General features: G+C 43.6%; 1 pseudogene; it reads right to left on the bottom strand.

The window, feature by feature from the left end:
• Nucleotides 1–7585: 7585 nt before the first annotated feature.
• On the bottom strand, nt 7586–18816 carry LOC115300598 (annotated as a pseudogene).
• Nucleotides 18817–27263: the final 8447 nt, after the last annotated feature.

Genomic DNA, 27263 nt, shown 5'->3' on the forward strand with positions numbered 1-27263 from the left:
TGAGTTCAAGCCCCGCATCGGGCTGTGCTCTGACATCTCAGAGCCTGCTTGGGCTTCTCTCTCTGTCTCTGCCACTCCCCTGCTCTGTCTCTCTCTAAATAAATAAATAAAACTTAAAAAAAAGAAAGAAAGAAAATTCTAACAAGAAAGCAGATATTATTGGCATTTTGTGCTAGGAAAAAAACAGGTCTCCGAAAGGTCCAGGGACTCGCCCACGCATGACACCCTGACAGCGGGGGGCTACAGCCCACTCATCCTGGCATCTAACTCACTGCTCTTTCTTCTGCTCCCAAACCCTCAGCAAAATCTGCTTGTCTGTTCATGATTTGAAGAGCTCTCTGTTACAGCTGTAAAGTAAATTGCTTAGCGGCCATGTTAACGTTACTAAAGAGCATAGGTATTATTCAAAAATACGCGGGGTAGTCACCAGGGGGTGTGTCACTCACGTGGACCTTTGAGAGCACTGAGTGCCAGGAGTGTTGTGGGCACAGAGCCTGCTCCTGCCACATCCTTAACCCCCTGCAGCTTTTAAATGGTTTTTGTTTTTAATTCTGAGAGTTCGGAAATATATTTTAGATGCTACTTTTTTGTCATAGATATGATTTGTGGATCTTTCCTTCTAGACTGTAGCTTGTCTTTTTATCTCTTAACATTTGGATGAAGTTCAGTTTGTCAGTTTTTCCTTTCATGGATCATGCTTTTTGGGTATGTCTAAGCATTCTTTACTTAGACCTAGATCCTAAATGTTTTCTCATACTTTTTCCCTAAAACCTTCACAATTTCACATTTTACATTTTTAGGTCCATAATTCATCAGATGTTCATGTTTTGATATAAAGTTTGAGGCTGAATATTGAGGTTATTTTTTTTAAATATTTTTAGTCTTTATTTATTTTCGAGACAGAGAGAGAGAGAGAGCAAGTAGGGGAGGGCCAGGAAGAGAAGGAGCAGAGGATCCAAAGCAGGCTCTGTGCTGACAAGCCCGATTCAGAGCTTGAACCCACGAACTACAAGATCATAACCTGAGCCAAGTCAGATGCTTAACCAACTAAGCCACCCAGGCGTATGTATGTATATATTTGCCTATGGAGGTCCAATCGCTCTGGCGCCATCTTGTCAAAAGGCTACTTATCTATTAAATCTGCACTTTTGTCGAAAATCAGTGGGGTGTATTTGTGCATGTCTGTTTCTACGTTCTCTCTCCTCTTGCAATGATCTATGTGTCTAACCACTGCCTTTACTATAGTTCTGATTATTGTAGCTATAAAGTGTGTCTTAAATTTGGGTAGGCTGATTCCTCCCACTTTATCCTTTTTCTAAGTTGTTTTAGATATTTTCATTCCTTTACCTTTCCATAAGGGTATCTTGCTAGGATTTTGTTAGGAATTGTGTTGAACCTATAAGTCAATTTGGAGATATTCACATCTTTACCATGTTCCATCTTTCAATCTGTGAACACAGTATCTGTCTCCGTTTATTTATACCTCCTTCACCTTTTTTGTTAGCACTTGTTGCTTTTCACATACAAGTCTTATACATATTTTGCTAGATTTCTACCTGTTTTTCTGTCTCTCTCCTTTTTAGCAAATGGTAAACAATATTATGTTTTTAATGTCAGTGCCCACTTGTTCATCTTTAGTACACAGAAATACAATTGCTTTTTGTATTGTGATCTTATATCTTGTAACCCTGCTAATTTCACTCATCAGTTTTTGGAGTATTTTGTAGGTTTGGGATTTTCTAGGCGAGATGTTCGAGCACCATGTTGAATAAGTCATGAAGGCCAACATTCTTGCTTCTTTGTTCCTTTCCTCCTGATTTCCCATGTCTTATCATTTTATCATGCCTTTCATGTTTGGAGAACTTCCTTCAGCCATTCTCTGAGGGTGAGTCTGAATTTATTTTACAGAAATCAGAGCAGAGCCTCGGCCGTTTCTTTACGAATTGTCCGTAGCTCCTTCACCACTCTAGTGGCACAGCTGAATAATTGGAGGCAATGTTTGTCGAACCCTCTTCCGTTCCATGCATCTCCCCAAATTGGGGGCCTCTGTGTAAGGCTTTCTGTTTCTTCACAGAAATATTCCATGCCCCTAACACTTCTTCCATCCCCACATTTGCCAAACCGGAAAGTTTCTTGCAACTCTCTGAACATCCTGGATCTTGGAATGGAGGAAAAGCGAGATTACTGCACAATCTCTGCTCAGGTAACCTCACTTCCTGCGTCCTCGGGGTGGTGCCTGGTGGCAAAGAGCACACTCACTAATCTCCCTCCGCGGTGGCCTAAAAACTGGTTTCCCAAAGCCGGTAGGTCCTAACCTCTGGGACCCACAAAGGTTTCCTCATATGGCGCGTCTGCCGATGTGATTAAGGATCATGAGATGGAGAGACCACCCTGCATTATTTGGGTGGGCCCAGAATACAAACACATGTTTCCATATTAGAGAGAGGCAGAGAGAGATTCTGCACACAGAGGAGAAAAGGCAATGTGGCCATGAGGCAGAGTGGCCTGCAGGGACGGTGCCACCAGCCAGGGTGGAGAACAGCGCACTGCCTGTCAGCTCTCAGAGGAGGCGGTCACTGATGTGTCTCCCCCACCGATTTTTACCAATACTCTAATTTACCAATACTCTAGCTCTACACTAGAGCAGTAAAGGAAGCTAACACATTCTGTGGTGCCTTATCCTGAGAGGTTGATAGGGTTTTGTTCTTTTACAGTGAGGTAGTGGTGGCTCAGAGAGTTTAAGTCACTCAAGTAACAAAAGTGACAAAGCCCCCTGAAAGACTTGCCCTGGTATTTAGACCCCCATCTCAAGCCATTTCTCAAGGATGACACCCTGTCCCTTTGAAGGAAGCCATAGCCAATTCTGAGGTAGGCACTGTTGGTAAATCACTGCCCACTTTCTTCATCCCTCTCCCGTACCCCCAATCTTGTGACAAAAGACTGCATCTTGGTACCATGGATTTTACTCCCTGAAGTTTGCCGACACCTGCTGACAAGTGGAGGAATAGCACAGGGTAAAGAAGGTTTTGTAAAAAAAGCCACTGAGCAGCTGTGCAAAGCCAGAGGCCAGAGGCGAGTAACTGAAGAAGACAATGAAGATAAAAGCCGAAAACACTAGGAAAGGCACCAGGAGCTCTGAGCCTGCCCACTGGTCTCAGGCCAAGCAGTTAGAGTCAGGGGACTCCAAGCTGCACCGTATAAGCACTCTGTTACCCATGGGGTCATCTGACGCAAAGTCTCAGAGTTTCTGTGTCGTGGGCAGCATGGAATAGATGATTAATTTCTCGCAAGGCAAGTACTCAACTCCCTGAGGAGCCCTGGGCAACTTACTGCAGCTCCTTGCCTCGGCTTTCCTGCAGCACTCATATGAGACACATTCTAGAGTTGTCCTGACTGCATTCTTAATGATACGAGGCATGTTTAGGTTAATAGCAACCATAAACATAAACACACAAACGCCACCCCATTTACAATTGGGGCTAAAGACAGCCACCGACCACATCTGGCTTTTAAGACAATGAAATACCACATTGTTCCATTAGGTGGAGCCAAAAGATCAGTTGAAGCGTATCTTGGGCCTTGACAAGTATTTTCCGGCGCTTTGTAATTATATTTGGTGGGATCCATGACTAAGGTTTTGGGAAGCCCATAGCCATCCTCATTTGTAGGTCCCCCCATCAGCCATGCTTGTATATGTAACTTATTCTTCCTCCAAACCACCCCACTGGATAGAGATGGGAGCTCGGACCACCCAGGCCTTGCCTCCCTCCTGGTTACCCTCACCCAGTACATCTCTCTCTAATCTCAGCCCTAAAATTAGCAAATCATGGTGTCAAAATGCCAAAATGCTCCACCTCGTAGATACTACTTCTTCCTCAACTGTGCTGACCTAACACAATAAACAAATAAATAGAACAAGGAAAGAACCTAATGTTTCTTGAGTGCCTGCTGTATTTCAGGCGTTCTCACATACCATCCTCAGATGAATGGATAAACAAAATAAGCTGTATGCATCCAGTGGAATACTTTTCATAAAAAGGAATGAAATTGTGATAGATGGTTCAACATGGACGAACTTTGCAAACATTATGTTTGGTGAAATAAGGCAAACACAGAGAACAAATATTCTAGGATTTCACTTATAGGAGATAACCTCGAAGAGGCAACCTCATAGTGACAGAAAGTAGAAGGGAGGTGACCTGGGATCAGGGTGGGGGGAATTCTTGTTTCATGAGTATAGAGCTGTGTCAGAATGATGAGAACTTTGGAGAAGAATAGTAGCTGAACAACACTGTGAATGTACCTAATGCCACTGAATTGTACACTCACAAATGGGTAAAATGATAAATATCATATTATGTTTAATACACACATCTATATTTGCCTAACTTTTAAATAACATCTATTTTTGTGCCTACTTCACCTACTAGACTACACCTTCCCAAAGGGCCAGATTTTACTCCTTTTGAGATCCTTAACCCCTAGCCTAGACCCTAACACACGGAGACCACAATAAAGGGCATCATAATGAAAATATACGAAGAAAAATCCTAGATTTAAAATTTATTCCCAAAAAAGGACAGGAGAAGCCAAGTCTACTGAATGCTTACTGTTTATCAGCGCTTTAAAAGTTTCACTCATACCACACAAATGTCATGAGCATGTCCTCTGTGCCAGGCACTGGGAATGTATCATGAAGCAGACAGATTTCTCTGTCCTCAGAGAGTGCCCGTTCTATGGACAAGAGACACACCACTGATGCATAAAGAGAAAAATGACAGGTATGATGTCAGATGGAGATGGGTTCTGAGAGGAGGGTAAAATGGAGTAACGGGAAGGTGTTGAAATGGGGTTGGAGCCTCTTTCTGCCAGGCACATCAGGACAGTCTCTGGGAAGGAAACATCTGAGACCTACATCATGAGGAGACAGCACACGACAATCTCAGGAAGAGAGCTCCTGGCAGGGAAGACAAGACGCACAGGTGCTAAGGAAGGAGGAAGCATGACATGTGAGGGAGACAGGTGTCACTGAAGCTGGATCTGGATGGATGAGGAGGAAATGCTGACGATTCAGGTGGAGAACAAGTCAGGTGTCGGGTCAGATCAGAACTACGGGCCAAGCCAAGGACTTTGTATTCTATTCCGGTAGCAGTAAGAGCTATTGGGAGGCTTGAAGCAGAGAGTGACGTCATCTGATTCATGCTTTCTGTGTGGACAATGGACAGTCAGGTGACCAGCCACCAGGTAGCCACCCAGGTGCGTCATGGTGGTGGTTTGCATTACAGTTTTAGCCACAGAGATAACGAGAAGTGGTTGGATTCAAGATACATTTTGGAAACAACTCTGATACAACTTTGATCGGGAGGATGTGGAAAGGGACAGAATGGAGTCCAGGATGGCTTCTAGGTTTTTTCCCCAGCAGCTCAATGGAAGGTAGACCCACGGGGTCAGAAAAGGAAGGCTCGTGGAGGGCGATGAAGACTGGTGGAGGTTTAGTGGGGCTCTGGGTTATGTTAAGGTTGAGGTGCCTTATGAGACCTCCAGGTAGACACGGCCACATGTAATTCCCAGGCTAAGGTGACAGAATAAGAGTCATTGGTGTCTGCATGAGATGGCCTCATGGCCTAGGCAGGGAGAGGAGGACAGGAGAGGGTTGTCCCCAAGCGGGGGCCTGGAGCACTCTCACACTCAGAAGTCCACAAGGAGAAGGCAACCTCAGAGACCTGAACAAAGGACCATGCAGTGAGAGGAAGTCCAGACAACTCCAAAGTTCTAGAAGCCTGGAGAAGCTGGAAGTGTCTGGAAGGAGAGCGGACTCACCTGGGAAACGGTGCTCTGATGACAGAAGGCTGAACGTGACGTAGCAGATGGAAGTCACTGCTGAATTTCACGGGGGCCATTCCCCCGGAGTTCCCTCCGGGGGCAGAGAGCTGACTGGAATAGGGTGGGGAAGGACCTGGGTGAGGGCACAGGTGCAGTGGAAGCTCTCTTGAGACTCACCCTGGTAGGGGGCCAAGACCTGGGCCAGGCTCTGAAAGGAGAGGGGGGGATCAGCGGACGAAAGATAGATGGCAGTGTGCCCTGTTGGGGCGCAGTTCCCACCACAGTGCCGTGTAAGTATTATTGTCTTCACTTCATGCACGAGAAAACTGAAAACAGAAAAGTTTACTTCCCATGCACCAAAATCTTAAAATTAACAAACAGCAAATGCTAATATTATACAAGACCCAAATTGTTTCTGCTAGACCCAGTCACCTCCTATCAAAATACAAAAAAAAACCAAAAAAAATTAAGTACCTTCGTTTTCTTTCTCAACACAATGACACGGTTGATTGCCAAGTAGTATAAATGGCTATATTTTCACCTTCCTGTTATTTGTTGACTTGGAACCATTCATTAAATACAAAAAGGTTTTTGTCACATTTTAATCACTCTCCCTTGTTTGCCTTGATCAAGACTGAGTTTGGTTTACAAGGAGGCAGCCCTCCTTCCAGCTTTACCTCTCAAATCTTTTATCGGAAACCACACAAGTTTTTAAGTCATCAAAAATTTCTTGTTGAAGACCATCTGGGTGGCTCAGTCGGTTAAGGACCTGACTCTTGATCTCAGCTCAGGTCAAGAGTTCAATCCCCACATTGGGCTCCACGCTGGGCATGAAGTGTACTTAAAAAAAAGTTTATTGTTTTATTGCTGTTTTAATTCTTAAAAGTAGCAATCTTCATTTCACTCAAGATTTCAAGTCTTACACAATCAAATATTGCCTTAAAGTTTGTTTATATAGCATCCACTGTATGTGAGGTATGGTGTTAGATGCAGCAGGAAGAAAACCCAAGTTCACGGTGCTCCTGCAGAAGTAGGAACGGGTGCCCCGGGAGCACCTGTGAGAGTGAGGCCAAGGACTCTGCCAAGGCTACAATGACAGAGATACATGGTGACCTATTTGGTCTGAACCGAGCAGACCCTGTTCTTGAGTTTCTGTGCAAAACAATAGATTCATTACACACACTGAAGGCAGTAACATTTTCAGTTGTTTAGAACTGTCCTAGAGTGAGTTTTAGAGTTTTTATAACTATTTTATATTAAATATTTCATAAACATAATTATATGTGACTATATTCATATATTAATATTAAAACAACTATATATAACTATATATTCATATTAAATATAATTTTACTTTTTTCCTTGTAAACCTTTTTTTTAATAAATAAAACATATTCATGGCTTAGATTTTAAATCACATTTACAGATGAGGAACACTTTAAGGCCCAAATAGATTAACAAAGAAGCTATTATGGCTGGAAGGAATGCCTCCCACACCCCACTCCCCTCATGCATTTTAAGCCTAAAAGCAGAGACTTAATATCAGAGAACACCATAGACATCTCCCTCTTGACTGGAGAACTGAAGCCAGAGAAAGAGCAGAAGACTCGGTGAAGCTCCCATAACCCCCGTCTGATACCCTCACCTTCATGCTACAGATGCAGATGAAAGCTGTGCTATGTTTAGCTCATGCGGAAGGAGGTTTCTGCTTATATGAAGTGAAACTTTCTCTCCCTGTTAACACTTAGGCCACGGGCATTAGCTACAGAAGGGTATCCACTGATGAATACAGACTATTAGAACAGCGAAGAGGAAGCGAAGATATATTGTTTCCTTGAATATCAGAAACTTCCACATCATTGCCAGAAAGCAGTGGATCAACTCCACCTCTCCCAAAGGCTGAGCCCAAAAGCTTCCTGTTGGCATTTACACGAAAGAAAGCACCCGGTCCTTCTGGCATCATCTGCTGGGCTATGAGATCCAGCTGGCTCTCTAGGGGACTGGAAAGATCCCCATTATAGATCGCAACTCCACCTGCTACTTCCTCAGGCAGGTAGGCACAACAGCATCTTGTTTTGGCCGCGATTTTGTACATAGGAATTGCTTCCTGTGCTGCAGCCTTTACCGGAAGGAAGGCCTGCTCTTTGCGATGAACGATCATTCAGGGCTCCAACCATTGGTACAAACCCTGGAGGACCAGGCCACCCAGGATCACTGGGTACCTGGTTGTATCATTTACCACTTGGCCGAGTCTCTGTTTTGCTTCACTTAGCAAGTCTGTAATAAGGTCAGCTCTCACTCTGAGGACTTTGAGCCTTGCTTGATTCATCACACCAGACATCTGCATTTTCTCCTGCTCATCAATCTGCTTTTCTTTCTTCTTTTAGGAGTTCAGAATCTTCAGTCTTTGGGTTTGCACAAGACAACCTTTCTCAATGTTCAGCTCCTTCTCTGCCTTTGCATTGATTTCTTCTGCTTTCTCATTGACTTCTTCTTCAATGAAAGCCATCGTATGCTTAATCTGCGTCTGTACGTTGGCACTGCTGAGGGCCACTGACTGGAGACGAGGTTAGAAGGGAGCAGTGGAAGGAAGGGCTAAATGGTTTTAATTTTAGATAACGAACTTAATCTGTCCTTCTTGGGAAAATGCCACAAACTATCAGGGCTGAATTCCACCTGACGTGGCTGCCAAACGGGGTCCCTCTGTGCCACTGGCCTCTGGTTGGCACACGGCCCTGGTGCATAGCCCGGATTGCTGCATACAGTCTGCTAGCATGCAGCTCGGTCATCCTCCACAGAGACAGGGTGTGATCCCCAGGAGAGGCTTTCCACACCTTGGATTTGAAGAATGATTTCAACCATCGTGCATTTTGCCATCTCCCTACAAAGCAGCGTACAGAGAGCCAGGCGGTTGGCACCGTGTTTCTGACGCATCCCGGGGTCCTCTGGCATCCTGGGGACTTCCTCACCCTCCTCTTACTCCCCTGACCCTTTCTCTGCCTCTGCTCTATCCCCAAATGCTTTTCTTCCAGCTCAAGTCACATGATGGACTTTTATAAAGATTCTAGGAGGCATCACCCGCATAATTCAGGGCCAGCAATGGCTGGAGTCCCTTGTGTCCTGGTGGGGAGTCTGATGCCCAGCAGTGGAGCACATGGAACGGGTTCCCAGGGGAAGGCAGGCTTCGGAGGCAACATTACCTTTCTTCGAAAACGTGCTCTGTCTGGGGATTCTGCTTCTCTGTGGACTGGAAACGCCCTTGAGTATTGCTATGGGTTGAATTGTGTCTCCTTCCCCGCTCCCCCCCCCCCAAAAAGAAACATTGAACCCTTAAACCCCAGTATCTCAAAATGTGACCTTATTTAAAAATAGGGTCCTTGCAGACGTAATTAACCACATTAAGATGAAGTCGTACTGGAGTAAGATCAGCCCTTAATGAAATATGACTGGTGTCCTTATAAAAGCTGGGGAATTTGCACGCAGACACACAGAGAGAAAGCCACATGATGGTGGAGGTAGAGATTGGAGTCATGCTTTCAGAAGCCAAGGAGCCCTGGGGCCACCAGAAGCTGGAAGACGCAGCCTCCAGAACTGTGAGAGAGTGGATTTCTTTTGTTGTAAGCCACCCAGTGTGTGGTTGCAGTAGCCGCCAGAAACTAATGTAAGCGTTAACTGACAATTAACAACTCCAAATGCCAACATTACACAAGAGCAATACCAGAAATAAAAGCTAGTGGTAGGGGTGATGCCTGGGTGGCTCAGTCAGTTAAACGTCCAACTTCTCAGGTCATGATCTCATAATTTGTGGGTTTGAGCGCCGTGTCGGACTCTGTGCTGACAGCTCAGAGCCTGGAGCCTTCTTTGGATTCTGTGTCTCCCTCTCTCTCGGCCCAGACCCCGCTCATGTTCTGTCTCTCTCTGTCTCTGAAAAATGAATAAACTTTAAGAATAACTTTTTTTAAAAGCTGGGGGGGGGGGTTCATAAGCTAGCCTCACGCTATCCTTGTATTTCTTATTCAACGGAAATGTTGAGAATATACTGTTTTTTTTCACTTTCCTTCCCTGGTCCTATTTACCACTTCAGATAAGAAAATGGACTTTTGCGGTTGTCAGGTCTTCTGAGCCTTCGCTTCAAACTCTGAGAACCAAAAAGTATTCACGTAGAGTCGGGGGGAGGGTGCTTTGGTTCTCATAAGAAATAAAACTTGAGTCAAACCAAGCCACACAACCGATCAGGTCTGACGTGCTTATAAATCTGTCTTTTAAAGAACATGGCTCTCTATTATAGCACAAAAATGCTGAATGACAAACTCAAGTCATGATTTTTCTCAGTGGGTTTTTTCTCTTTGTCCTGTGTGGCCTGCAGGTGGGTGATGGGTGATGGTGGCAGAACAGGTTCCACACAAATGTCTGGCATCTATTGTTCCCAAGCTCTGAAGCCTCTGCCAAATACATGGAGAATAGTCACATTTAACATCCTGTTACAAAAGCGTAAAAGGAGTTGGTGTGAGCTAAAGATTTCGCACCGTGCTGGCACACGGTAGGCACCCAGAAAATGGGAGCGATGTTCTTTCTTCATGAAAGATACATAATCTCAGTTCTACAAGAGGCAGAAGAGTTGCTGAAATTCACCAAACTCCTTAACTGTCCCTATAATCTGCCGTTACACTTCCTGAATAAATTTCGTTTTCATATATCTCTTTGTTTCAAGGATCAGTGAATGAGGATGAAAATGCTACCAATCTGAGCTTCCAAATGCTTTAAGGAGACATTTAAGGAAGGGGAGAGTTAAGTTTTTCTGTCCCACTGCCTCTCAGGGGTGGTAGGAGACCAACCCTGCAGAGTGCAGATGGGAAAAATGTCCCATCCTATTTCTCTGTAAATGGGAAGATGGAAAAAGAATACTGAGAGAGGGAAAAGTAGTGGATACATACGAGCTATAGGTATAAAGGTAAAAACAGAGCATGGGAGATAGGAAAACTGATAGCTCTGTACTCCTCAAAAAAAAAAGTATTGTTAGTCACGTTTATTTTCAAGTGGATCGACTGATACTTTATTCCATTTCACACTAAATTTTAGAGCAGTGTATTTTAGCCTCAAAAAATGGTGTAATTCTTATTGTTGCTTACAGAAAACAACACTAAAAATCTAGGAGACTATAAGCTGAGAGCGAGATCACCCAAATAGGTGAAAAAGTCTGAAAATGTTGGCAGATCTAAGGAGACACTGAGCTAGCTTGAACAGAAGGCATAGCATCTCACTCTGATCCTTGTCAGATCTCTGAGTCATCTATAGAATATTTTTAATTCGCTTTTTAAAATTTTAACCCCAATATAGTTAACATACAGTGTTATATTAGTTTCAGGTGTATAATACAGTCTCCAAGGGGCGCCTGGGTGGCTCAGTCGGTTGAGCGTCCGGCTTCGGCTCAGGTCATGATCTCACAGTTCGTGGGTTCGAGCCATGCATCAGGCTCTGTGCTGACAGCTCAGAGCCTGGAGCCTGCTTCAGATTCTGTATCTCCCTCTCTCTCTGACCCTCCCCTGCTCGCTCTCTCTCTCTCTCTCTCAAAAATAAATAAAATATTAAAAAAACTTTTTTAAATACAGGCTCCAAGAATTCTCTACATTTCTCAGTGCTCATCTGGTAAGTGTACTCTTAATCTCCTTCACCTGTTTCACCCATCCCCCCACCCACCTTCTCTCTGAGAGAAGTTTGTTCTCCTGTTAACAGTCTGTGTTTTGGTTTGTCTCTTTTTTCTTTGTTTGTTTTGCTTCTTAAATTCCATATGAATGAAATCATATGGTATTTGTCTTTCTATGACTGATTGCTTCACCTAGCATTATACTCTCTAGCTCCATCCACGTTTCTGCAAGTGGCAAGATTTCATTCTTTTTTATGGTTGAATAATATTCCCTTGTGTATATACACCACCACCCTTTCTTTTTTTTTTTCAATATAGTTTATTGTCAAATTGGTTTCCATATAACACCCAGTGCTCTTCCCCACAAGTGCCCTCCTCCATGCCCATCTCCCATTGTCCCCTCTCCCCCACCCCTGTCAACCCTCAATTTGTTCTCAGTATGTAAGAGTCTCTTGTGGTTTGCCTCCCTCCCTCTCCTTAACTATTTTTTCCCTTCCCCTCCACCATGGTCCTCTGTTAAGTTTCTCCTGATCCACATAAGAGTGAAAATATACGGTATTTGCCTGACTTATTTCACTTAGCATAACACTCTGGAGTTTCATCCATGTTGCTACGAATGGCCAGATTTCATTCTTTCTCATTGCCATGTAGTATTCTATCATGCATATAAACCACATCTTCTTGATCCATTCCTCAGGTAATGGACATTTAGGCTCTTTCCATGATTTGGCTATTGTTGAAAGTGCTGCTGTGAACATTGGGGTACATGTGCCCCTACACATCAGCACTTCTGTATCCCTAGCAGGGCTATTGCTGAGTCATAAGGGAGTTCTATGGATAGTTTTTTGAGGAACCTCCACACTGTTTTCCAGAGCGGCTGTACCAGTTTACATTCCCACCAACAGTGTAGGAGGGTGCCCGTCTCTCCACACCCTCGCTAGCATCTGTAGTCTCCTGGTTTGTTCATTTTAGCCACTCTGACCGGCATGAGGTTCACCACCTCTTCTTTATCCATTCACTTATCAATGGACCCTTGGGCTGCTTCCACAATTCAGCTATTGTAAATAATGTTGCTATAAACATAAAAGTGCATGTAATCCTTTAAATTAGTGTTTTTGTATTTTTTGGTCAATAGCAGTGTGATTACTGGATTACTGGATAGCTCTATTTCTTAACATTTTGAGGAACCTGATAGTGTTTTCCACAGTGGCGACACCAGTTTGCATTCCTACCAGTAGTTCCTTTTTCACCACATTCTCACCAACACTTGATTTTTCTTTGTGTTTATTTTATTTATTTTATTATTATAAATTTTTTATTTATTTTTCAGAGAGAGCAGGGGAGGAGCAGAGAGAGACAGACACAGAGTCCTAAGCAGGCTCTGGGCTCTGAGCTGTCAGCACAGAGCCTGACATGGGGCTCGAAACCATAAATCTCGAGATCATGACCTGAGCTGAAGTCAGATGTTTAACCTACTGAGCTACCCAGGTGCCCCTATATTTTTTTATTTTGGCCATTCTGACAGGTGTGAGGTGATATTCACTGTTGTTTGGTTTTCATTTCCCTGGTGATGAATGATGTTGAGCATATAGAATCTTTTTTTTTTTTAACTCCCAAAGTCTCCAAAGGCAAGTTCATTCACGCTCACACCTACAGGCCCTGGCTGTCTTCCTTCACCAACACCCAGGAGTCGGGTCCCCATCTTAACTCTTAGATGTGGCTTTCACCATTCACCCAGACATGCTGCTGGTGGTGGACATGAGATCATACACACACACACACACACGCACACACACACACACACACACACACTTATACTAACACACATTTGCTGATTCTCAAGAGCCACTCCATGGTTTTGCACGTACCAGTTCCTCGGCCGGATACCCTTTCCCCTTTATCTGCCTGAAGTCTCATCTTTCAAGGACCAGTTCACTGTGTGTCCTCTCACTGGCTTCCCTCAGGCATCCCCTGCCCCCTCCCGTCTAGGAAGGGGGCTCACTGCCCTGCGTGATAGGTAGGACCCCATGAAGTACTAGACAGAGCCCGTGTGTGTGCCTTAGGATGGTGGTGGCCTGGGGTGGATTATACCACTCAAGAAAGTCCAAGAAACAAGAGAACATCAATTTAAAGTGACAAGCATGGAAGCAAAGAGCCACTGAAATGAGAAGAATAAATTTATGTGAGACAATGGGTACATACATTCAGCTCACAAAATGAGACAAGATGATGTCAGGTCCTTCTCTATTTTCAAGTGGCTTGACGTGACATTCTGTCCAATTTGACTTTACGCATTGGAATCACACAATGTAGCCTTAAAAAAAAAACCATTCATATCCGTATTCATCAGGAACTAGTAATTTGTCAGGTGCTCAGAAAACCTGATTTCCTTGATACTGTCAATAGTTCAACTTCTGAATGAGGATGTGGGTAAGTAAAAATAAAAACAATGTTTGATAAATTTTTTCCTTTTATCTACAGGAATAAACAGATTAGGTAGACTTTAGATTGGAATTTTAAAACTCCCAGGAAACACATTTCCTTAGTTACATATCTAGACAATGAGAACCACTTGACTCTGGGCCACATTCCAAAAAATGATATTCAGATACACTGGAAGGAAGTTCAAGGGCATGCTTTGATGACAAAGGGGAATGTGCTGAAGCAGATAGGGGGAATTTATGAGGCTCTCCTCTCCCATCTTCTGACCAGAAGGAAAGCAATCTGCTCATTTCCCAAGGGCAGATTACCTCCAAAAGTCATGTTGGGAATTATATTTACCTGTCCATTAGAATAAAATACATTAGCATTGAAATTTATGTCATACCAAAGAGACAACAGCAAAAAGGAGACCAAGTATAAATCCTAAACCTGTTATCAAAACATTACAAGAGTTGTCCTTTTAACTTTGGAGGCCCTAATTGGTGAAAAGTTAGCTGCAATTAGGATTCTTTAGGGGAAGTCAATCCAAAATGGATTGGAAGAATGAGGTCCGCAACAAGCAAAAGGCAAACCAAATCAAGTCCTACCAGTGGGCTGGAGAGCCCTCACCTTTTCCTAGAACAGGATTGCCCTTAGCTGTTTCCAGGTCTTTGTTCCCTCTGTCTCTGCCTGGAATGTCCTTCCCCAAACTTCTCTGGCTCACACAAGGTCTTACTAACCCTATATGACCCAGAGCAAATGCATGTCTGTGACCCTTTCGTGTTCACCCCGTATCCCCAGAAATGGCACTCCAGGCAGACTTTTCTTCCAGTATTTCTCTCCCTGTATCATAACTTTTTACTCATAATTCTCTTTCTCTAAACTGAGCCAATGTGTCTTTCCATCACCAGCACTAGGCTCAGCGAGCACTCATGAATGTATAGTAAATAAACAAATACATTAATACATTAATGGAAACTAAATTTTTGGACACAGGCCTGCTGATGTCATCCCTCATTGACCTCCCTAATCCGAGCTTCCAGTACCCCTTTGTCATAAGGAAATATAATGAAGTCATTTCTAAAATAGCTACAACTCTAGGATTCTAGGGAACGTGTTCTTTGACATTAGTGAATTACTGCCACGTAAGAGACCACTCCAGTAGTGAATGATTGACTATTGATTCTTTGTCTATGGTTTGATTAGTGGTCTTGGCTGAGCTCACTCATGCAACTGCATTCAGCTTGGCCTCTTGAAGGGCCAAGAGGGACTCACTCACATGTCAGTGGCCTTGGTGCTAGCTGGGTGCCTGGGCTCTCTCCCAAGTCTCCTCTCATCTGCTGTCTGCTAGACTAACTCAGACAGGCTCCACTGAACAAGCACTCCTCAAGTCTCTCTTATGTCCTCCATGCTGGTGTCCCCTGGGCCAAGGTAAGTCACATGACCAAGTCTAGTCAATGTGAAAGAGAACTTAGACTCTACCTCTTGTGGACAAAGTGGCAAAAACTTTGTACTCATTTTTTTTTTAACATTTTATTTTTAGGGGCACTTGGGTGACTCAGTTGGTTAAGCATGGGACTTTGGCTCAAGTCATGATCTCATGATCTGTGAGTTAGAGCCCCACATCAGACTCTATGCTGGCATCTGCTTGGGATTCTGTGTCTCCCTCTCACTCTGCCCCTTGCTGCTCATGCTCTATCTCTCTCACTCAAAAATAAATAACCATTTAAAAAAAAAAGATTTTATTTTTAATCTCTATACCCAGTGTGGGCTTGAACTTACAACCATGAGATCAAGAGTCACATGCTCTTTCAACTTTGCTAACCAGGCATCCCGTCCATCATTTTTAATTCACTACAACATCACAGAGATCCTATTAATTTTGTTGTTGCCACTATTGTGAATGGAGAATGAGACCATTTTTCTTTTATCCTTTCTTCTCTTCTCTTCTCTTCTCTTCTCTTCTCTTCTCTTCTCTTCTCTTCTCTTCTCTTCTCTTCTCTTCTCTTCCTCCTTTCAACACATCTGCCCTCAGATTTAGGCTCTTACCTAATTTCATTGCTTAGCTCTTATGAGTCAACGTTGAAAATGAGTTCTGAATTTATTGGGAATACTTCTGCCCATGTCACCACTTACCTTCGCTACTGATTTAAGGATCTATTCTTTGCCACTGAGGGAAATCTCTCTCTTTTATTCACTAAGGGTATTTGCTATGCAGTTAGTAATACATGTTGGTGGTGACAAAAAGGAATCTTCTAGTATGATTATTTGTTTTCTTTTGATTCATTACTAGAGTGGATTGTATTAGTAGACTTCCTGCTGCATAGCATTCATTCCCTTTCTTACACCAGGCTCCTCCCTCCTTCCCTTGCAGTCCGCTGCCTGCGGTGTGTGCGCGTGCGCGTCCACATGCGTGTGGTTGGGAGGGTCGACTGACCGTTAGTCTCACCCTTTCCAGCCCCACTTCTCCCTCTTCCTCATCTGTTAACATCTACTTCTGTGCTGCCCAAAGGCACAGTGGTGACTAGCACGCCAAGCGATGAGCACTTTGGAATGGGGTATTCTGGGCTGAGGTGTGCTGTAAGTGTAAAACTTGTATTAGATTATGAAGGCTTAGCGCGCGCGCGCACACACACACGCAAAATCCCCTGTTAATTTTTACATTGAGTACATGTTGAAATGATTCTATTTTGGACATAATTGCTTAAGTAGAGTATTGAGATTGATTTTACTTGTTTCTGTTTACTTCTTAAATTTTTTTTTTAGTTTGTTTGTTTTTAAGAGAGAGACAGAGTGTGAGCAGGGGAGGGACAGAGAGAGAGAGAGAGAGAGAGAGAGAGAGAGAGAGAGAGACAGAGAGAGAGACAGAGAGAGACAGAATTCAGAGCAGGGCCCCGGCTCTGAACTGTCAGCACAGAGCCTGATGCAAGGCTCAAACTCACCAACCGTGAGATGGTGACCTGAGCCAAAGTCCAACACTTAACTGACTGAACCATCCAGGAACTCCTGTTTATTTCTTTTTAATGTGGCTACTAGAGAATTTTAAATTACTGTTTGGTATATAAATACCCATGTACATACATAGTTATGTATACCTCTCTTATACCATACCAATCTAGATGAAGTCTACTCTTTGATTATAAATATTTCTAAGATATTTTGATAGTCTTAGCCAAAGATAATTAGATGTACCTGTGAGAGATGGTTGCAATAATGGCCCTAATTTGTTCTCATCTCTCTCTATCCATACCCTGGACAATCCCTTCCCACACTCACTCTGGCCTTGGCCTTGTGACTTGACAAAAGCGAGCAGAGATTTGCAGAGTACTGGCGCATTAGGGCCGCCCCCTCTTGCTGTGAGAACCCCAGAACCACACATGAAGTGCCCCCAGTAGTCTCCCAGATGCTGAGAGACCCTAAGGAGAGGACAGGCTGTGTGGGCACCCCAGCAGCCATAGAAGGAAAAGAAATAATAAGTTACTGTTGTTGTGAGCCATGGATTTTTGATAAAATCTTTATGCAGCAAAGTCCAACTGATTCAGTACTCTCAGTCTTTTAAGATAGGAATCACGCTGTACATAAGTGCAGATTAGTCATAATTCAGTGGAATCACATGTAAGTGTAAAACACATTGTCAAATCTGTCCGCAGGATGTCATTTCTTACCAATGTCCTCCCTTACTTTCGCCTCCCTTGTCATGCAGTTCAAAATTCACATACTTTATAGGTCTCTCTTCAGGAACTTCCTCTTCTCCTAACCATTTATAGATAAGAACTCTTGCCTCCAGGAAGTGAGTTTTATTGCCCCCACAATAAGCAACGTTTTACAGGCGAGGTGACCAACAAGTGGCACAGCCAGGACTGAGTCCTAAGTCATTACTTCCCTGGGAGCCTTCCAGCTGACTACGCCCCCGTCAGCCTCCTCCCCCAGCGATAGGCAGGGGTTCCCCCCAGCAAAAGCAGGGGCAAATTTTCCAATCAATTAAGTCTGTTATTTACAGCAGAGCCAGAAGGCAGTGACATCATGATGCGTATTGCTCATGAATTGCACTCTAATAAAATCAAATGTCTGAGAAATTTTAAATACACTTAAATCGAAACCACAAACAACATGTGGCTGGAGGTTGCTAATAGCATAGGGTATCAACTGGCCATCCTTCTAGGGATCGTGCAGAAAGATCCCAATTCTGATGGTGTCATTTCCTTTTGATTCACTGTCTTCCTCATTATATCGACTCTATCTCGTGTAGCCTCAACAAAGTGTTATTCCAATTTAGAATTTACATTTGTTGTCTCCAATTATATAGCAATATTCTACTTTAGAAATGTTCTATTACATTTTCAGCAACCGAGAAAAACTATTAGAAAATTTTTTTTAAACATTTATTCATTTTAGAGATATCTTGAGCAGGGAGAGGGGCAGAGAAAGAGGGAGACACAGCATCTGAAGCAGGCTCCAGATGAGGTGGGGCTCGAACTCAGAAGCTGTGAGATCATGACCTGAGCTGAAGTCAGACACTTAGCTGACTGAGCCACCCAGGCGCCCCTAGACACACTTGTTTTAGTGCCGCTGCATCACCATTGCATATTGGCTCTTTACCTTGTGTTCTATGGGTGCAGAGAACTCGATATGCCTGGACGCTGCCTTTGTTTCTACCACCACCATGTCATCACTATGAACACCCCACTTCGTCTCTGCTATGCTCTTGAGGCCACAGCTTCTTTCTTTATTATAGTTTGGAAACACTAGGTAAGGAGTATAATGGGGTTCAAACACCATGATCACTCAGATATTGATTAATCTAGCTTCGTCAGTGTTAATAAAAAATACTATTTTAAGCTGCCTACTATGTGTTACATAATTTACAAAGACTAGTTAACTCACTCACCTTTATAACAATCTGGCTGAGTAGAAAATAGTTGCTCCATTTTATACTTGGGGAAGAAAGTTAAGATTCTGAGAGTTGAACGTTCCCAGAGGCAAACAAGGCGTGGCAGTACCAGACTCACACTCACGTCTGTTCTGTGTCAAAGCTGGCGCCAAATACCTTTGCTTTAGGGGTCTGAAAGTCGCTTCTCCTCTCCACACATCTCAGTTCACACCAGGAAAGTTAAAAAGTTTGGAGCCCATCTTCTCACAGTCCTTCAAGCCCCAGCGAGTGTTTCTTTGGACACGTCATGGTAGGGCTTGCCCATTTCCCCCCTTGTTGGATTTCGTCCAGGTCAGGAACTCAAGTGTGCCTGCTCCATTGTTAACATTATGTGTTGTTATTGATCCAGGCGAACTGAAAAGCTGATAAGATGCATGACTGATGGCATCAAACTTCACAAACAACTGACAAGTTTTACGAGTTTAGCAGGTTCTGTTTTGAATGGCTTCTACAAAATGGAGGTGGAGGCAAAGCTGGCCTGTTGAGAAAATGTTCTTTCTCAAAAGCTCATGCTCCGAAATTGCTCCACATTAGGGCATTCATCTTCTAGCTCCTGGGCTAACCAAACCCCACACAAACTGGAAGCAATACACATTTCTGCACGTTTCTCTATGATATGCGTGTGAATCCACGATCCAGATGTCCATGATACGTAATCTCTCTCACACTCACGTTGCTTCAGTGAAATTCATCCCATCTCTATCTGTTGATGTGAAACATAACTGTGAAAAGGAGCAAGACAGGACAGAGAACTTTCCAGGGCAGTCTACGCTGTTTGTTCCTTTTAACAATGGGCGGCGGAGAACAGAAATGTGCAACTGGCTGGACAAGAGAGCTCGCCAAATTTAGTAACGTTTACTTTGTTACAATAAATTAAATCCTATGTGATGGGGCAATAGTTCCTGTTAAAGACACTATAGTTTTGATATCTTTAGGCTAAAACTTCCCCTTTCATCTAATTTAAATTGCCTAATTGAAGCTTATAGACTAGCACTATACAGTTTTTGCCTGTTACTAGGTTTAAGGCATTTCCTGCACGCATTCAGACGTAACAGTATGGTAAATACAACATTGGGTCATTCACAGAATTGTACTGTGTACTTAGCAACCACAAGAAAATGTATTCAGAGATCCGGAAGAAACAGAGAGAATATGTTTCTTAATATTTGTAAGTAATACAGCATTGACTATAATTATGGACATATTATTAAAAATAACCTCACAAAGGAAGAAATCATGTAAAAATATGAAAATGGGATAGATGGTCATTTAATTGGTCACTTTTTAATTCTTATTTTATTTTTTAGAGAGAGAGAACACGTGAGTGGGGGAGAGGGGCAGAGAGAGAGAAAGAATCCTGAGCACTCCACATTCAGCACAGAGACTGATGCTATGACCATGAGATCATGACCTTGGGCCAAAATCAAGAGTCAGAAGCCCACAGGACTGAGCCACTCAGGTGCCCCTAATTGATCACCTTTGGCTATGCTTTATCAGATGTTTATTTTCTCCTAAGACTGCATTTTCTTGCCCATTTTTCACTGATATTAAGTATTCCTATTGATTTGCTGTATAGACATAAAATATCGACTACTCTTCTGCCACAAAACCACAAAACCCACTTTCTGCCACGTGTTTCAGGATTCCTTTTTATATGTAACAATATGGTCCACCTAGACTTGCTTTCCTTGGTTCTCTACTTATTTTGTGATGCAGAGACTTACATTTTTTTTTCTCCCAAAGTTCAGGAATTGCCACAACACAACTGAATTTTCATGCCTTTCTTACAAGTTGAAATTCCACTTTATCAATTTATAAGTTTATATATTACTAGGCTAAACTTTTTTACTATATTTTATACTTTATTTTTAAAAAATGTTTAATGTTTATTTATTTTGAGAGGGACAGAGAGAGAGAGACAGTGTGAGTGAGGGAGGGGCAGAGAGAGGAGACAGAATCTGAAGCAAGCTCTAGGCTCTGAGCTGTCAGCACAAAGCCCAATGCAGGGCTTGAACTCACAATCCATGAGATCATGACCTGAGCCGAAGTCAGATGCTTAACCGAGTGAGCAACACAGGCGCCCCTTGACTATGTTTATTAATCCATCTTCCTATTCTAGTACTACATTCACATTTGAGTCATTAATTATACATTTCTTGCACATTTAACAGCCAGTGTGCATGCCTTTTACATTTTGCTCTTTCCAGAGATGTAACATATTTCATTCATTTTTATTTCTAAATGAGCTTTGAAATGACCTATTCAATCTTAACATGACTTGTTACTGGATTTGCACTGGATCTTTACATTAATATGGAAAGCATCACTCTCATTATAGTTCTTGGTTTTTCCATTTAGGAGTCTGCCATGGTTGCGATGCAGTAGAAGTGTTTGCACGAGCATGCACACATACGCGAACTTGTAAATTAAAAAAATGCCCAATCTCCAAAGGAAAACGATCTCAAAGACCTACAGGGACCTAGTCCATGGCATGACAAATACGTTTGCTCTGCAGGAGACAGGGATGGACAGGGTTGAGGAGAAGTAGGCTATGTAAGATAGCGGAGGGTGGCCAGGTCCTGGGCACGCCCCACCCCCAGCACGCAGCCTTGTCTTTGTAAAGCAGTGTCCTAATGCTAAGCCAAGAAGGTCTGAAGCCTTTAGAAGATAAAACTCAAGCAAGCTTTTTTTTTCCTACGTGCCATGATACCCCATGATGCCTTCTGATATGTATGAGAGGGAAGGCAAATAGATTCTTGCCTTTGTTTGTTTGTTTGTTTATTTGTTTGTTTTTCTGAGAGAGAGCATGAGCAGGGGAGGGGCAGATGGAGAGGGAGGGACAGAAACCCAAGCAGGCTCCACGCCCAGCATGGGTCAGAATGTGGGGCTTGATCTCGTGACCAGGAGGTCCTGACCTGAACCGAAATCAAAAGTCAGACACTTAACCAACTGAGCCACCCAGGGCCCCCAATTTTTGCTTTAAATAGGCACTCAATCACCATACAGAATGAAATGAGATAAGTTAGAAGTGATATGCCATCAAAGGAGCATCCTTTACAAAAGCCGAAAGGTGGACCCAACCCAAGTGCCCAGTGACAGATGACTGGATAAACAAAAGCTCGCATATACATACAATGAAGTATTACTCAGCTTTTTAAAAGACAGAAAATTCTGGGGGCACCTGGGTGGCTTCGTCAGTTAAGCATCTGTCCCTTGATTTCCACTCAGATTGTGATCTGGCAGTTCATGAGATCAAGCCCTAAATCAGGCCTGGCTTGGGATTCTCTGTCTCTCTCTCTCTGCCCTCCCCCACTCACACTTGCTCGTGTTCCCCCCCCATAAAATACATAAAATTTAAAAAATAAATAAAAGGAAAGAAAAATCCTAACATGCTACAGCATGGATGAGCCTTGGGGACACTAGGCTAAGAGAAATAAGTCTGTTATAAAAAGACAAATAGGGTATAATTCCCAAGTTGCACAGAGTAGTCAAATTCATAGATTTTTTAAAAAAGTGATTTATGGGGCACCTGGGTGGCTCAGTCGGTTGAGCCTCCGACTTCGGTTCAGGTCAGATCTCACGTTTGTGGGTTCGAGCCCCGCGTCGGGCTCTGTGCTGACAGATAGCTCAGAGCCTGGAGCCTGCTTCCGGTTCTGTGTCTCCTCTCTCTGCCCATCCCCCTCTCATGCTCTGTCTCTCTCTGTATCAAAAATAAATTTAAAAAACATTTAAAAAAAGTGATTTATGCTTTAACTTCCTAATGTGTTATTGTGTGGGAATTTTACGAAACTTCTTTCATCTATGCAGGACACATTTACTGAGTACCTACTATGAGTGAGGCGTTATTCTTAGTGCTGAGACACAGCCACAAACAAATGCTGCAATTCCTAGTGTTTGGATCCTCCAGTGCAGTGAGAGAAACACAGACTATACACAGGTCAATAAATTAATTAATTGTGATAAGGTTCGTAAAGAAAATAAATCAGGGTGATGTGGTACTGAGCTGACTGGGCACTACTTTAAATTAGATACCCAAAAGTTATTATTATTATTATTATTATTTTTACAACATTGGGCACTAGAAAAACCACTGTCGGGCTGTTTGCCAACAAGGTAAGCTGATGCTAATATTGAAGAGACTCAGTTCAGTTTGGGCTGTTTTATAATTTAATTTTTTATCAGTTACTTTTTATTCTATAACCTATTGAAGTGGAATGGCCATTGGAAGACTAGTGACAGTGTTTCGAGCCTTTGTCTGTGGATAGTAAAATATAAGGACCTTGTGTAGGGACTCTGAGGATGCCTCCTGAGAGCTGGGAACCTCTTGACCTGCTGGCATCTGTAATGTGACTTCCAAGAAAAGGTCACTGTGGAAGACTGGAATTTCGTCCGAGGTGTTATCTGTGAGCCAGTCTGTGAAGGCTGACAGAGGACCTGGACTTAGTCCCAAATTAGTGGCGGTGGGGAGCGGGGGAGCACCTGGGTGGCTCAGTCGGTTGAGCATCCAGCTTTGGCTCAGGTCATGATCTCATGGTTCGTGGGTTTGAGCCCCGCATTGGGCTCTGTGCTGACCGCTCAGAGCCTGGAGCCTGTCTTCAGATTCTGTGTGTCCCTCTCTCTCTGACCCTCCCCTGCTTGCGCTGTCTCTCCCTCTCTCTCTCTCTCTCAAAAATAAATAAAGCATTAAAAAATTTAGAATTAGTGGCTGGGAACTCACTATTCATCTGAAAACCTAGGGCACTACAAATAGTCTTGTCTTACCATAGGGCCCGTCTTCAGAAAAGAAAGCTATTATAGGGTCTGGGCATCAGTTTACACTGACAGGTACTAATCTGAGCAATAATTCATTCCTGCCACGCTATGATTCGTGCTTTGTTTCTCGCTCAGCCTTTTGACGAACTTTGAAGCCCACAAAACAAAGAGCTCAGGTCTATAATCAGATGCTACATTAAGTGCAATCATTTCTTTCTCTTATTACCATAGAAAGTTCCCCCCACAGGGCTACACTTCACTGTCATAAGTATCTGGAGCTATCCTAGATTTCCTTGTTTTCTATGCTGAGGAAAAGTAAGCATTCAAACAACAAAGAAGCAAATTTCTTTCCTGAGATGCACTGGCAACCTGCTTAGGCCAGACAGTCTTCTGTAAGAGAAAGCTGTGGGTGCCCGGGGAAGAATGCAGGGCAGGAGATACAATTGATTTGTTAAGTGGCTCCTGGAGCCAAACTCTAAGAGGGATTTCAGGGCAGAACCGAACACGAGGAACATGACCCCTGCCCTCGACGAATTTATGACCTCGCCAGACAACCAGGTGATTCAAGTAATGAGGAACTGTGGCAGGTGCTCTACTAGATAGAAGAGGGTGAATGGCAGGACCCAATAGGAATACTTAACTTTCCCTTCCAGGGAAAATAGCATTTAAGCAAAGGTCTGAAGGGTGCCTTGAGGTCAGGAAAGGGCAGGCAGGACTCCAGGAGAAGAAAAGAGCATATGCAAAGATCTAGGGACAAAAGGTAACACAATGCTTTGGAAAAGAATGGGGGGGAAATCCAGTTTTGGAGGGTAATGGTGTGAGAAGGAGGTAGGGGAAGGGGGATGGGCAGGAGTGGGTAGCTGGGCTGTAGATGGCCTTAAAAGGGGTTAATGTGGGCAAAAGATTCAGTTTCAGCCTTCCAATATCAGCTCTGAGGGCCTGTGTGGCTAAGAGAAAGGGAGGAGAAAGCACGGGTGTAGGAAACCAGTTAGAAGCCAGTTTAAGGGAAAATGGGAGAAGGTCATAGGTTTAGACAGAGGCAGTGGGGAAGGAGGAGGAATGGAAGGGCTGGAAGACAGGTATCGTAGGCACAAGGTACCAGATTCTGGTCCTCCCAGGTCACGCAGCCTGGACTTTACTCAGTCCACACAGCAATCTACATGAGAAGAGGATTCAGAGCCCATCAAGTCTTTATGAACTCTCTTGGCTGTCCTAAACCACAAAAAAGTTAGGTTCCAAGGTAAAGGCAAGCTGTGAAATGCATTCAAAAGCAAAAGTGTCCCCTCAGAGCTGAAAAGGATTTCTACTGTGGTGTTTGTTTTTGTTTTGTTTTGGTTTTGGCCACACTGGCTTTGTGTCTTATACTTTCCTTAGCCTAAGAATTCCCTGGGGTTTGTAAACACACAAATGCAGTCCCACTACCCAGGGGAGTCCCATTCATCTGTGATTTCCCTAAGTGATGGCCCCAGGTGATCTTCAGTTCAGACAAGGAGCTGCTGGGCTGTGGGAGAGGCGTCGATATTCACTTGTATGTGGCCTTTGTTATAGGACTCCACCTACACAAAACTCTAGAAAATGCAAACCAATCTATAGTGACCGAAAGCAGATCGGTGGGTGCCTGGAGACAGGGGTGGCCGGCGGAGATGAGAGGGAGCATAACCAAGGGCAGAAAGAAACTTCCGTAGGTAATGGGTATGTTTATCATCGTGATTATGGTGATCATCTCACGGGTGTGTGTACATGTCGAAATCAAAGCTGGGGCAGTACTCTTGCAGGTATTGAGTGTCCTGATTCTAACACCCCACATCTGGAGGAGCAAGAATGCCTTGCTGGTATTTCTAGCCAAATCACAAATCTCAGACAGGAATACTTAACCAGTGAAAGAACGTTAGTAACAGGTATTGTGTTCATTATCAAAGTCTCCGATTGGAGACAAACATGGGTAATTAGCTGAAGACAGCTGAAGTGTGTAGATTCTGGAGTGTGACTGACTCAAGGCTCTGTAATGTCGACTAATCACCCTTAGAGCAACTTAGAAGATGGGAACAATCACACTGTGCATCAAAGGATAAACGGATAAACTAAATATATATACAGTGGAATATTATTCAGCCATACAGAGGAAGGAGATTCTGATACATGCTACAAGGTGGATGAACCACGAGGGCGTTATCTAAGTGAAATGAGCCAGTCATAAATACTGTATGACTTCGCTTATATGAAGTGTCTCTAGTACTCAAATTCACAGGGACAGAAAGTGGGATGGTGGGTGCCAGGGCTAAAAACCTGAGGAGTGGCGGTGGGGAGTTATTGGTCAATGGGTAGAGTTTCAGTGTGGGAAAAATGGGAAGATGAAAAAGTTCAAAAGATGGAGGGTGGGGAGAGCAGCACAACGATGTGAATGAGCTTAATGCCCCTGGCTGTTTGCTTAAAAATAGTTAACATGGTAAATTCCGTGCCATGTGTATTTTGCCACAATTTTAAAAAATCTTTAAAGAGTATTTATTTATTTTGAGAGAGAGAGCATAGTGTAGGGGCAGAGAGAGAGAGTCAGTCACAAGCAGGTTCCTCTCTGTCGGTGCAGAGCCTCACTCGGTGCTCAGTCTCATGAACCAGGAGATCATGACCTGAGCCCAAACCATAACCCACTGGGCCATCCAGGCATCCCTAAAAAAAAAAAATGTTAAGATATAGGTAGTGATTCCTTTTCCTGGTATTCTCCACTCTAGAATGTTCAAAATTATTTCAAATCAACACTTAACTTTGATTTTTTTAAGTACATAGTTTTAATTTTAACCAATTATCAAGGTAGTGCACTTCTATTTTAAGAAATACGGGAAGTGAGAAAATATTAATTTTTAGAAAAATGTAAGATCATGACTCACACAAATATGAAATGAACAGGTGTCTAAGATTATATTTAATTCATTAATAAGGGAACAAGTATGTTATATTGACAGGTAAGCAGCTAATATGAATTTACAAATTGGTCAGTGTCCACTGGGCAATAATCACTTTCGTTCTGCGGACACAAACTCACTTGCATTTTTATGAACAAAAGTCTGGCAGCACTATAGGCTTTCTACAATTCACAGAGGTACACAGGAGCTCAAAGACAGCAGACACAGGACCTTATATGGTTAGATGCGATCGAAAACTGTTGTTAGGACACTCCGGAACACCCTTCCCTTTTTTGGCCTCTTCAAAATCTTCCACGGGGCTTAAATTCATCATCATTATCACCACCACCATCCATCAATCATCATCATCGTCGTCATCCTTTGGAAACCCTCATCCCAGAAACACACTGGCTTTGATTCTTTTGAGTCAAACTTAAACCGGGGTATGATGGCTTTACTAAGCACGCGAAACACGTTTCATTAAGCAAATGAAGTGCGGCCTCCGGACGCGCCACTCGCCCGGGACCCTCGGTGCACACCGGCCATCGCATCTCCCGCGGCGCAGGGAGCGGGGGCGCCGCCCACTCGGCCTCCAGCACCGAAGTCAACAGCGCAAAACTTGGAGCGGACTCCGGACCCCGCCGGGAGCGGAGCGGGGAGAGGCTGGCTGCGGCAGGGCCGCCGGGCGGGACGGGGGAAACTCCCGCAAACCCAGACCGGCCGCGAAGGAGCGCGGCGGCGCGGCCACAGAGCCTGCTGCGCCCGTCCCGCGGCGCCGCCCCCTCCCTCCCCC

The sequence above is a fragment of the Suricata suricatta genome, chromosome 1, assembly GCF_006229205.1.
Source record: "Suricata suricatta isolate VVHF042 chromosome 1, meerkat_22Aug2017_6uvM2_HiC, whole genome shotgun sequence".
Lineage (NCBI taxonomy): Eukaryota > Metazoa > Chordata > Mammalia > Carnivora > Herpestidae > Suricata > Suricata suricatta.